Source organism: Arachis ipaensis, chromosome B08 (assembly GCF_000816755.2).
Source record: "Arachis ipaensis cultivar K30076 chromosome B08, Araip1.1, whole genome shotgun sequence".
NCBI lineage: Eukaryota > Viridiplantae > Streptophyta > Magnoliopsida > Fabales > Fabaceae > Arachis > Arachis ipaensis.
The window spans coordinates 30818103-30831317 of record NC_029792.2 but is presented as its reverse complement, the minus strand read 5'-3'; positions in this window follow the sequence as shown (position 1 = coordinate 30831317).

Sequence of the window (13215 nt, the reverse complement as noted above, 5' to 3'; positions counted from 1 at the left end):
CTGACGGCATGAGTCTCTAAACCCCATTGTTGGGGGTGAGGAGCTCTGCTGTGTCTCGATGAATTTTGGCGCCGTTGCCGGGGATTGTTCGTGTTTGAACAACTGACGGATTATTTTGTTGCTTAGATTAGAAAAAATCTTTCTTTTTTGTTTAGAGTCTTTCATTATTTATCCCTTGTTAAAACACTCTAAATTTATAACTCAGTTAGTTAGAACGTGGTGTTTATGTTCATGGTAACTGGCTATCATATTTTTTTAAACCTTTTTCAAAAATAATTTTTCTATTAAATCCTGTGCCAAACTTTAAGTTTGGTGTTTTCCTGTTGATTTCCTTTGATTTTCGAAAATTTTGGTTTGGTTTTCTAAAAATTTTAAGTTTGGTGTTCCTTCTTCATGTTCTTGTGTTCTTGTGAGTCTTCAAGGTGTTTTTGAGTTTTCCTTGTGTCTTGATCTTAAAATTTTTAAGTTTGGTGTTCCTTGGTGTTTTCTCTCCAAATATTTCGAAAACAAGGAGCACTAGATCTAAAAATTTTAAATCTTGTGCTATTTTATTGTTTTTCTCTCTCCTCACTAAATTAAAAAATATCTTTTCTCTCTAATTTTAAAACAAATTTTCGAAAATTATTTAAAAAAAAAATAATTTTCAGATTTTTTTTTAAATTTAAAATCTTTTCCAAATCATATCTTTTTCAAAACTTCCTAACCACTTTCTCTCTCCTCATTTTTTCGAAAATCTTCACCTATTCTTATTTATTTTATTAATTTATTTTATTTTCGAAATAAATAAATAAATAAATAAAATTTTTCCTATTTTACATCATCTCCCTTTCTCCATCATGGACCTAAGCGGAAATGAAAGGCTGGCGCTGAACGCCCAGACCATGCCCAAAACTGGCGTTCAGCGCCAGAAACAAGGCAGGATTGGCGTTCAATGCCAGAAATGGGCAAGAATCCAGCGTTGAACGCCCAAAATGGGCACATTTCTGGCGTTCAGGCGCCAGGAACAGACAGTGAGCTGGCGTCTAACGTCACTCCAGCTTCTGACCTTGGCACTCAATTGCCAGTGAGGGATCAGACACACACAAGTGCTGATAACAACCCCTCTAAAAAGGCTTCTTTAACCACTAAGGTTGAGGAATATAAAGCCAAGATACCTTATCCTCAAAAACTCCGGAAAGAGGAGCAGGATAAGCAATTTGCTCGCTTTGCAGATTATCTAAGGACTCTTGAAATAAAGATTCCATTTGCAGAGGCACTTGAGCAAATACCTTCTTATGCCAAGTTCATGAAAGAGATCTTGAGTCATAAAAAGGAGTGGAGAGAAACAGAAAGAGTTCTCCTCACTGAAGAATGCAGTGCAGTCATTCTATAGCTCAGTGGTAGAACATGTGGCTGCAAATCAAGAGATCCCTGAAATACCTCAGGGGATGCACTTCCCTCCACTCAATTATTGGAAGCAACTGAGGATAGAAATACCAAAAATCACTAGGAATCAAGCCACAAAGGCAAGGAAGAGACATAAAAGAGCTCAAGAACATCATCGGTGCCTCAAGAAGGAAATGCCATCATCACTAAGGTGGACTCGTTCCTTGTTCTTACTTTCTCTGTTTTTCGTTTTCTCTACTGACCTCCCTGCACTCAAAGTGGCTTTTCTGGAGCTACAGAACTCGAAATGGCGTGCTTTCAATTGCGTTGGAAAGTAGACATCCAGGGCTTTCCAGCAATATATAATAGTCCATACTTTGCACAAGAATAGACGACGTAAACTGGCGTTCAACGCCAGTCTTCTGCCCAACTCTGGTGTCCAGCGCCAGAAAAGGATCAAAAGCTGGAGTTGAACGCCCAAACTGGCATAAAAACTGGCGTTCAACTCCACAAACGGCCTCTTCACGTGGATTACTTAATTCTCAGCCCTAGCACACACCAAGTGGGCCCTAGAAGTGGGCCTCTGCATCATCCATCATAGTTTACTCATTTATTGTAAACCTAGGCTACTAGTTTAGTATTTAAACAACTTTTAGAGACTTATTTTGTATCTCATGACATTTCAGATCTAGACTTTGTATACTACCTCGGTCAAGGTGGCCACAAATTGTTGCACATCCCTCTTCATCTCATCTTGCCCTTGAAGAAGAACACCAAGGGTTTCATCCATTAGAGATTGGGGTGGATAGAAGGGTTCATTATTTTGGAGAAAGGGTTCATGATAGGAAAGTGGTTCTTGTTGGTGAGGGTGTGGATATTGTGTGTATTGAGGTGGTTCTTGGGAGTATTGATATTGTGGTGGTTCAATAGGTGGCTCATATGGCTCAAAAGGTGGTTGGTATGGTAGATATGGATTAGGGTCATATGAAGGTGGTTGGTAAAAAGGGGCTTGTGAGTATAGTTGAGGGTTATGTTGAGGATATGGCTCATGGGCATATGGTGGCGGTTCTTGATAGTCACAAGGTGGTTCACCATAGCCATTTGATTGATATGCATCATAGAGTGGCTCTTCTTCATAGTGCATTGTGATAAACCCCGATTTTGTGGTTTATCTTGTGCTTAATTTGGGGGATTTTATCACATTTTCTCACATTTATTCAATGAAATAGCATGGTTTTATGATTCTCCCTTGATTTTCGCTTAAGTGTAAAAACATGCTTTTTAGGCTCTAAATTGGTAATTTTGATTCACTTTAATTCCATTCGATGCCTTGATGTGTGTGTTTAGTAATTTCAAGTTATAAGGCAAGTATTGGATGGGAGAAGTGAGTAGAAAAGCATACAAAGGGGAGAATGCATGAAGAAACGAAGATTGGGAGTGCATCAAAGGACACGCACGTGCACAAGGCGCGCACGCGCAAAAGAAATCTCGCCCATGGACGCGCATGCGTACATGCCGCTTCCGCGCGGATGGAGAAATTGCCAATCGACGCACACGCGCACATGGTGCACGCGCGCCGATGCTGCTCGTGGCCCACTAAAGTGAAATCGCTCTCAGCAATTTTTGAAGCATTTTGGGCCCAACCCAACTCATTTCTAATGCTATTTCATGCAGAATTCAAGCTTGGGCAAAGGGGGGAGCAATTGTTTGTAACTTAGCATCATGTAGGTTAGTTTCTAGAGAGAGAAGCTCCCTCTTCTCTCTAGAATTAGGGTTCTTAGGATATTTCCATCTTAGATCTAGGATTAATTCATGCTTTGATTTACTTTTCCTTTTGCAATTCTCCTTCTTCTACTCTTCCTCTTTCTAGTTTTGCATTCAATTCATGTAATTCTCTACTTTTATGTTGATGCATTTTTGTTCTTCTATTTTCAATCAATGCCATTTATGATTCATGTTCCTTTATTGTTGATTTGATTTTGTTGTTTTTTAATTCCTTGCAATTGAGTAGTGTAGATTTACATTCCTTGCAATTTACTATGTTTTCCTTTTATGCCTTCCAAGTGTTTGATAAAATGCTTAGTTGGATTTTAGAGTAGAATTTTATGCTTTTGGCTTGGGAAGGTAACTTAGGAACTCTTGAGTTACTAATGTCCAAGTAATTGATGGTTGGGAGCCATTAACTCTAGATCTCACTAATTGATTTGGTGTAGAACTAGGACTTATGGACTTGGATTGACATAGCTCACTTGACTTTCCTTTACTATTAGTTAGGGGATGATTTAGTGGGGTTGATCCTTGCCAAGACCTTTTTAGTTGTTAGTTTATTTTTATTGCCATTTACATTTCATGTCTCTTATCCCAAAACCCCCAAAATATCTCATAACCAATAACAAGACACTTCATTGTAATTCCTAGGGAGAACGACCCGAGGTTAAATACTTCAGTTTATAAATTTAGGGGTTTGTACTAGTGACAAACAAATTTTTGTATGAAGGGACTATTGTTGGTTTAGAAACTATACTTGCAATGAGGTTTCATTTGAGAAATTCTAAACCACACAAAAGTCAACGTTCATCACATTGGTAGAGGCACGCACTTCACTCATCCTAGTGTGCTTGAAGTACTTTAAACTCGTAGGTTAAGACAACCAAACAAGCAATAAAGAAGCATGAAAGCATTCAAGCCAAAAAAAATAACATACGGATGCATATGATCAAGAAGCACAATGCATTAAGATAAATGCACAACATCCATCAATTAATTGCCTAATCAAAGAATAGGATTCAAATCACATGGTGGCTGATGCCAGGGCATCATTACCTGTTTTTCTATTCTTTTTCACTAGATTTTGGTTTAGTTTTCATACAAATTTCATTGATAAAGTAGCAAAAGCATGAATAATCTCTGCATTAAGAAAATCTCAAGCACAAATGAATTTTTGTTAAAATACAAGGTAAATATGATGAAATAGATCACACTAAGTGAAGTTATAATTTTGAGCATTATTAGCACACTTAGTAGAGTAAAGATTATCTTGTATGTTACTTTGATACACTTGTTTGTTTGATGATAGGATAAATAGAAGCAGAGAAGTAGAGAAAAGCAGAGTTGGAGAGCCAACGTTGATGATAAAGCTTGAACAAACGTTGGAAGGAACGTTGGAGATCCAACGTTAACCCCAACGTGCGCGACAAAGGAGCCTGAAAAAAATTGCAGCCACGCGTACGCATCCCTCACACGTATGCGTGCTTGATGAAGAAGTGGAAAACCACGCATATGCGTGAGTGGTGAAAAAATGACAAGCTACGCGTGTGCGTCATATACGCGCACGCGTGAAAAGGCCAACGTTGGAGGTAACGTTGGGGAGCAAACGCAGGGTCCAACGTCCACGATGTCATCCTTGGGAAAAATTGATATGACACGTACGTGTGGGTGACGTGTACACATCGATGGGCAAAATTTTGATATGACGCGTACGCGTGGGTGACGCGTACGCATCGATTGGCAAAAGTTTGATATGACGCATACGCGTGGGTGATGCGTACACGTCGATTGGCAAAATACAACATTCACGTGTACTCATGGAAAACGCGTACGCATGGATTGAAAAATGTTGGCATGGACGTTTGCATGCCAACATTGACGCAAACACTGATGATAGGGTCTGGGAGCAGAATTTTAAAGCTGAAACACCACGAAAGGCCCCAATGCACCCGTGGACCATGCAAGCAACCTGAGCCCATCAATTATCACTCATCCAAGGTGCAAGAAGGATCTAGATTAGAAATTTCAATTCAATTGTAATTTTCTCTTTAATTTTTGCAATCCTATATATAGGCAATAGCTGGATTGGAGAAAGCATTCTGGATTGGAGGGGAGTCCAGTATCATGCATTCACATCCCCTGACAAACACCTTTTATCACTCTTTTTTTTTCTTTTCCTTTCTTTCTGCTTTCTAGTAGTGTAGTTTTGTAATTTTCATTTATGAATTTTGCAATTTCAATTTCAGTTTTAAGCTTCTTCTTTATTCTTCTGCATTTTCTTTCTTTTCTGTTGAGTAGAGCAATGAACTAAATTAACTCTTTTCATTGGGTTAGAGAGCTCTGTTGTTATTTAATGGATCAATTGTAATTTTCATCATGCTTCCTCTGTCTTTTCTCTTGGTCTTACTAGAAAGCTTTCGATCTTAATTCAATTGAACAATTATCTCGACGGAGAAATTGTTCATAATTGGATTTCCTCGGAGCCTTGACAAAGGAATGAGGAAATCATGCTAGAAATGCTTTCTCACATTAGATTAGGTTGGGGGTTGGATGGATATAGTGACATGTAATCCTACCAATACTTTGATCTATGAATGTGTGTGGTATAATCAGTGACCAAGCTTCATCTCTTCCCATGAACAATTAAACCAAGACATTGGAAAATTGTTCAAGCTTAGAGAGATTGGTGAGCCAAGACATTAGGATCCAATCACTTAAGATTGCCAAGAAGATCAATGAATGCATTGATTGAGGAAGAGATGAGGATGAACTTGATTCGGAGAATTGCAATATCACTTGATCCCAATGTGCATTTTATTGTACTTCTTTTACTTTCTGTCATTTTACTTTCTGCACTTTACATTCATGTCAATTTTACTTTCCTGCACTTATTTGCTTTCCTTTATTTTCCTGCAATTTACTTTTCTGTTGCTTATCACTCCAAACTGAACCGTTTAACTAGGCTTATCAATTGACTATTGATTACTTAATCCATTAATCCCTGTGGGATTCGACCTCACTCTTGTGAGTTATTACTTGACGATGATTCGGTACACTTGCCGAAGGGGATTGTTGTAATGATACAATAATTCTTTCATCAAGTTTATGGCACCATGGCCGGGGACTAATCGTGATTAACAAACTACCGGTTGGTTGGTTACCTAGATTAGACACTTTCTTTCTGTTCATTTACTTGCTTTCGTCTTTTATTTTTTATGCTCTTTGACTGTTTGTGTTAATACCTCACCAAGAAACCCCTGTTGGTGACACTTCTAGCTCTTGGTGATTGTGTTATTAACACATAGAACAGCTTCTTTTAGCTGTCTTTCAAATAAAATTGGCATATATGGTGACATTCTATGTTTGGTGTTGCCCTGCAACAACCCGTTTTCCAATCTTTTCGGATACTTTCATCAATTCTAAGAGAAAATGTCACACTAAGTTTGGTGTGCCACTTAATTTTTTATGCAATGTATCCAGTAACACCACTTGTTTGTTTAATCATAATGCCTTTGCTTCTTAGGCCTGTAGTGTTATCTTTAATTTATGCTTGCTTAACTACATACATTACTCACATTTCAGTGTTTAAGACATTCATGACCCATCATGAACCTCATCACCACTGTTTTAATTGTTGCTGGAGGATAAGCAATCATCTTAAATTGGTGTGGGAAGGGGAAGAATAGGAGGTGAAGGACAACAACAATGAAGACGAACTACAAGGTGGTAAAGCTCTTTTTCCTCTTATTTATTTCCAGTATTTTCTATTGCATGATTGTCTTCCATTTTCTTTGTATGTATGTGTAATTGCTCCTTGTGAATAAGCATAGTTTAATGTATGAACTGTAAATTGTTGCTGTGACATTATGATTGCCATCTTGAATTTTGTGAGTCCAAAGCAATTTAGTTTCATGATCATAAACAAACAAGGGCATTAAAGAAGAAGTAGCATGAGCCTATAAGTATTGGGAAGCTAGCATGATTATTTTGTTGCTCAATTGTAGTTGAATTTATTTAACTTGAAGTTTTCATCTAGTACATTTTATGAAATTTTTGAAATCATGAAAACCTTGAACAAACAACTGCAATTAAGGCAAGAAAGAAAAAGGGAAACAATGAGAAAGCTGAAGGCTCTGAGTACCAATGACAATTCAATTGTTAAGTACTTGTGGTGTTTATGTATCAAGCAAAAAGCTTGAAAACAAAACACTTAGAGTCAATGTTAGGCTCAAGTGTAAAGACACTACCTCAAAGCTCAAGGCTCTGAGCATCAATGATTCAAGAAGATAAGAAACAAAATAAGCTAAAAGAGTCCTCTAATTAAATGCTTGTGGTGCTTATGTATCAAGTGGTAATACTTGAAAACAAAGCATTTAGAGTCATAGCTTTGCTTGTAACTCATGGTGCAAAGCACCCGAAAGAAATAAGCCATAAACAGAATGAAAAGCTTGTTCAAAGAAGAAACTTAAAAGAAAGGATTTCATAAAATGAGCTAGATAGAATCATCCATCATTTAAATTTCTTCTGTAATTGTTGCATGCACGTAAAGCTAGCCAACCATGAACATTACACTGCTACTCTCTCACCTTGGTTTGTCAAACCTTATCGCATGATTCTCTCCTTGCTTGGGACAAGCAAGATTTAAGTTTGGTGTTTTGATGCCAGGGCATCATTACCTGTTTTTCTATGCTTTTTCACTAGATTTTGGTTTAGTTTTCATACAAATTTCATTGATAAAGGAGCAAAAGCATGAATAATATCTGCATTAAGAAAATCTCAAGCACAAATGAATTTTTGTTAAAATACAGGGTAAATATGATGAAATAGATCATACTAGAGTAAAGATTATCCAGTATGTTACTTTGATACACTTGTTTGTTTGATGATAGGCTAAATAGAAGCAGAGAAGTAGAGAAAAGTAGAGTTGGAGAGCCAACGTTGATGACAAAGCTTGAACAAACGTTGGCAATGAACCATTACTGTAAGGAAAAATTGAAGAAGCAACGTTGGAAAGAACGTTGGAGATCCAACGTTAACCCCAATGTGCGCGACAAAGGAGCCTGAAAAAAATTGCAGCCACGCGTATGCGTCCCTCACGCGTACGCGTGCTTGATGAAGAAGTGGCAAACCACGCGTACGCGAAACCCACGCGTACGCGTGAGTGGTGAAAAAATTTGATATGACGCGTATGCATGGGTGACGCGTACTGGTGCACGAATTTGTATATGTCAATGTCAATATTACTATTTCTTACAAATTCGCACAACTGACCAGCAAGTGCACTGGGTCGTCCAAGTAATACCTTACGTGAGTAAGGGTCGAATCCCACGGAGATTGTTGGCTTGAAGCAATCTATGGTTATCTTGTAACTCTTAGTTAGGATATCAATTATAATTATCAATTTGAATTGCGAATGATAAAAGAGCATGAAATCAATACTTGTTATGCAGTAATGGAGAATATGTTGGAGTTTTGGAGGTGCTTTATCCTCTGAATCTCTGCGTTCTCCCTGTCTTCTTCTTCACGCACGCAAGGTTTCTCCCATGGCAAGCTGTGTATTGGTGGATCACCGTTGTCAATGGCTACCATCCGTCCTCTCAGTGAAAAGGGTCCACGTGCGCTGTCACTACACGGTTAATCATCTATCGGTTCCCACTCATGCTGGAATAGGATCCATTGATCCTTTTGCGTCTGTCACTACGCCCAACACTCGCGAGTTTGAAGCTCGTCATAGTCATTCAATCCCTGAATCCTACTCGGAATACCACATACAAGGTTTAGACTTTCTGGATTCTCAAGAATGCTGCCAATGGATTCTAGCTTATACCACGAAGACTCTGATTAAGGAATCTAAGAGATACTCATTCAATCGAAGGTAGAATGGAGGTGGTTGTCAGGCACGCGTTCATAGGGTGAGAATGGTGATGAGTGTCACAGATCATCACATCCATCATATTAAAGTGTGAATGAACATCTTAGATAGAAACAAGCGTGTTTGAATAGAAAACAGAAATAATTGCATTAATTCATCGAGACACAGCAGAGCTCCTCACCCCCAACAACGAAGTTCAGAGACTCATGCCGTCAAAGAGTACAAAGTTCAGATCTAAAATGTCATGCGATACAAAATAAGTCTCTAAAAGTTGTTTAAATACTAAACTAGTAACCTAGGTTTACAGAAAATGAGTAAACTAAGATGGATAGTGCAAAAATCCACTTCTGGGGCCCACTTGGTGTGTGCTGGGGCTGAGACTTAAGCTTCTCACGTGCCTGGGCTGTTTCTGGAGTTGAACGCCAGGTTGTAACCTGTTTCTGGCGTTGAACTCTAACTTGTAACCTGTTTCTGGCGCTGAATGCCAGACTGCAACATGGAAATGGCGTTGAACGCCAGTTTACGTCGTCTATCTTCCCGCAAAGTATGGACTCTTATATATTGCTCGAAATCCCTGGATGTCTACTTTCCAACGCAAGTGAGAGCGCGCCATTTGGAGTTCTGTAGCTCCAGAAAATCCACTTTGAGTGCATGGAGGTCAGAATCCAACAGCATCTGCAGTCCTTTGTCAGCCTCTGAATCTGATTTTTGCTCAGGTCCCTCAATTTCAGCTAGAAAATACCTGAAATCATAGAAAAACACACAAACTCATAGTAAAGTCTAGAAATGTGATTTTTAATTAAAAACTAATAAAATTATAATAAAAACTAACTAAAACATACTGAAAACATACTAAAAACAATGCCAAAAAGCGTATAAATTATTCGCTCATCACAACACCAAACTTAAATTGTTGCTTGTCCCCAAGCAACTGAAAATCAAATAGAATAAAAAGAAGAGAATATACTATAAATTCCAAACTATCAATGAAACTTAGCTCCAATCAGATGAGCGGGACTAGTAGCTTTTTGCCTCTTGAATAGTTTTGGCATCTCACTTTATCTATTGAAGTTCAGAATGATTGGCATCTATAGGAATTCAGAGTTCAGATAGTGTTATTGATTTTCCTAGTTCAGTATGTTGATTCTTGAACACAGCTACTTTATGAGTCTTGGCCGTGGCCCTAAGCACTTTGTTTTCCAGTATTAGCACCGGATACATAAATGCCACAGACACATAACTGGGTGAACCTTTTCAGATTGTGACTCAGCTTTGCTAGAGTCCCCAATTAGAGGTGTCCAGGGTTCTTAAGCACACTCTTCTTTTTGCTTTGGACCTCGAATTTAACCACTCAGTCTCAAGTTTTCACTTGACACCTTCACGTCATAAGCACATGGTTAGGGACAGCTTGGTTTAGCCGCTTAGGCCAGGATTTTATTCCTGTAGGCCCTCCTATCCACTGATGCTCAAAGCCTTGGATCCTTTTTATTACCCTTTCCTTTTTGTTTTAAGGGCTATTGGCTTTTTCTGCTTGCTTTTTCTTTTTCTTTCTCTCTTTTTTTTGCCATTTTTCTCTTTTTTTTCGCATTTTTTTTCTGCAAGATTTTGTATTCACTGCTTTTTCTTGCTTCAAGAATCATTTTTATGATTTTTCAGATCATCAAATAACATGTCTCCTTTTCATCATTCTTTCAAGAGCCAACATATTTAACATTCATAAACAACAAATTCAAAAGACGTATGCACTGTTCAAGCATTCATTCAGAAAACAAAAAGTATTGTCACCACATCAAAATAATTAAACTAGTTTCAAGGATGAATTCGAAACCATGTACTTCTTGTTCTTTTGTATTTAAAACATTTTTCCTTTAAGAGAGGTGATGGATTCATAGGACATTCATAACTTTAAGGCATAGACACTTAAATACTAATGATCATGTAGTAAAGACACAAACATAAATAAAACATAAATTATAGTAAACGAAAAATAGGAAAATAAGAACAAGGAGATTAAGGAACGGGTCCACCTTAGTGAGGGTGGCGTCTTCCTTTTCTTGAAGAACCAATGGTGCTCTTGAGCTCCTCTATGTCTCTTCCTTGCCTTTGTTGCTCTTTCCTCATAGCTCTTTGATCTGCAGTCAATTGCTCTACCACTGAATTATGGAAAAATAAAAGCAATGTTTTTACCACACCAAACTTAAAAGGTTTGCTCGTCCTCGAGCAAAAGAAGAAAGAAGTGGAGAAGATGGAGGAGATGGAGGTGTGTGAATGGGTGGGTTTGGGAGGGAAATGGTTTGAATTTGAATGGTGAGGTAAGTGGGGATCCTGTGGGGTCCACAGATCCAGTGGGGTCAAGGATTTAGCATCCCTGCTCCAATTAGGCGTACAAAACACCCTCTGTATGCAATACTGGCGTTTAACGCCAAACTGCTGCCTGTTTTTGGCGTTAAACACCCAAATGTAGCCTGTTTCTGGCATTTAATGCCAGATTGATGCTGGCGTTAAACGCCAGCTTGGTGCTTGTTTCTGGCATTAAACGCCAGACAGATGCTTGTTTCTGGCATTTAAACGCCAGAATGCTCTTCCTCCAGGGTGTGCTATTTTTAATGCTATTTTTCATTCTGTTTTTGATTTTTCAGTTGTTTTTGTGACTTCACATGATCATCAACCTAAGGAAAACATAAAATAGCAATAGAAAATAAAGAGATATAGTTAAATAACATTGGGTTGCCTCCCAATAAGCGTTTCTTTATTGTCTTTAGCTGGACCTTGCTGAGCTTTTAATCTAGCCTCAGCCTTGAGCACTCTTGCTCAACATTGCCTTCAAGATAATGCTTGATTCTCTGTCCATTAACAATGAACTTCTTATTAGAATCAATGTCTTGAATCTCCACATAGCCATATGGTGACACGCTTGTAATCACATATAGTCCCCTCTACCGGGATTTCAGTTTTCCGGGGAATAATCTGAGCCTAGAGTTAAATAGCAGAACCTTCTGTCCTGGCTCAAAGACTCTAGGTGACAACTTTCTGTCATGCCACCTTTTTGCTTTCTCCTTGTAAAGCTTAGCATTTTCGAAAGCAGTGAGTCTGAATTCCTCTAGCTCATTCAGCTGGAGCAATCTTTTTTCTCCAGCTAATTTGGCATCAAAGTTTAGGAATTTGGTTGCCCAGTAGGCCTTATGCTCCAGTTCCACGGGCAGATGATAGGTCTTACCATACACAAGCTGGTATGGAGAGGTCCCTATAGGAGTCTTGAATGCTGTTATGTAAGCCCACAGAGCATTATCCAAGCTTCTTGCCCAATCCTTTCTACGGGTACTTGCAGTCCGTTCCAGGATTCTTTTTATTTCTCTATTAGAGACTTCAGCTTGCCCATTTGTCTGTGAATGATACGGAGTTACCACCTTGTGACTAATCCCATCTCGGACCATAGCAGAGTAAAGCTATTTGTTGCAGAAGTGGGTGCTCCCATCACTAATTAGTGCTCTAGGGACACCAAACCTGCTGAAGATATGTTTCTGGAGGAACTTCAGCACTGTCTTAGTATCATTAGTGGGTGTGGCAATGGCCTCTACCCATTTGGATACATAGTCAACTGCCACCAGAATATAAGTGTTTGAGTATGATGGTGGGAAAGGCCCCATGAAGTCAATACCCCATACGTCAAACAACTCAATCTCTAAGATTCCTTGCTGAGGCATGGCGTAACTGTGAGGCAGATTACCAGCTCTCTGGCAACTGTCACAGTTACGTACAAACTCTTGGGAATCTCTATAGAGTGTAGGCCAGTAGAAGCCACATTGGAGGACCTTGGTGGCTGTTCGCTCACCTCCGAAATGGCCTCCATATTGTGACCCATGGCAATGCCATAAGATCTTCTGTGCTTCATCTCTAGGCACACACCTACGGATTATTCCGTCTGCACATATCTTAAAGAGATATGGTTCATCCCACAGGTAGTACTTTGCATCAGTAATTAATTTTTTCTTTTGTTGCTTGCTGTACTCCTTAGGTATGAATCTTGCAGCTTTATAGTTTGCAATGTCTGCAAACCATGGTGTTTCCTGGATGGCAAATAGTTGCTTATCTGGAAAGGTTTCAGAGATCTCAATAGAGGGGAAGGACGTCCCTTCTACTAGCTCTATCCGGGACAGATGATCAGCCACTTGGTTCTTTGTCCCTTTTCTGTCTCTTATTTCTATATCAAA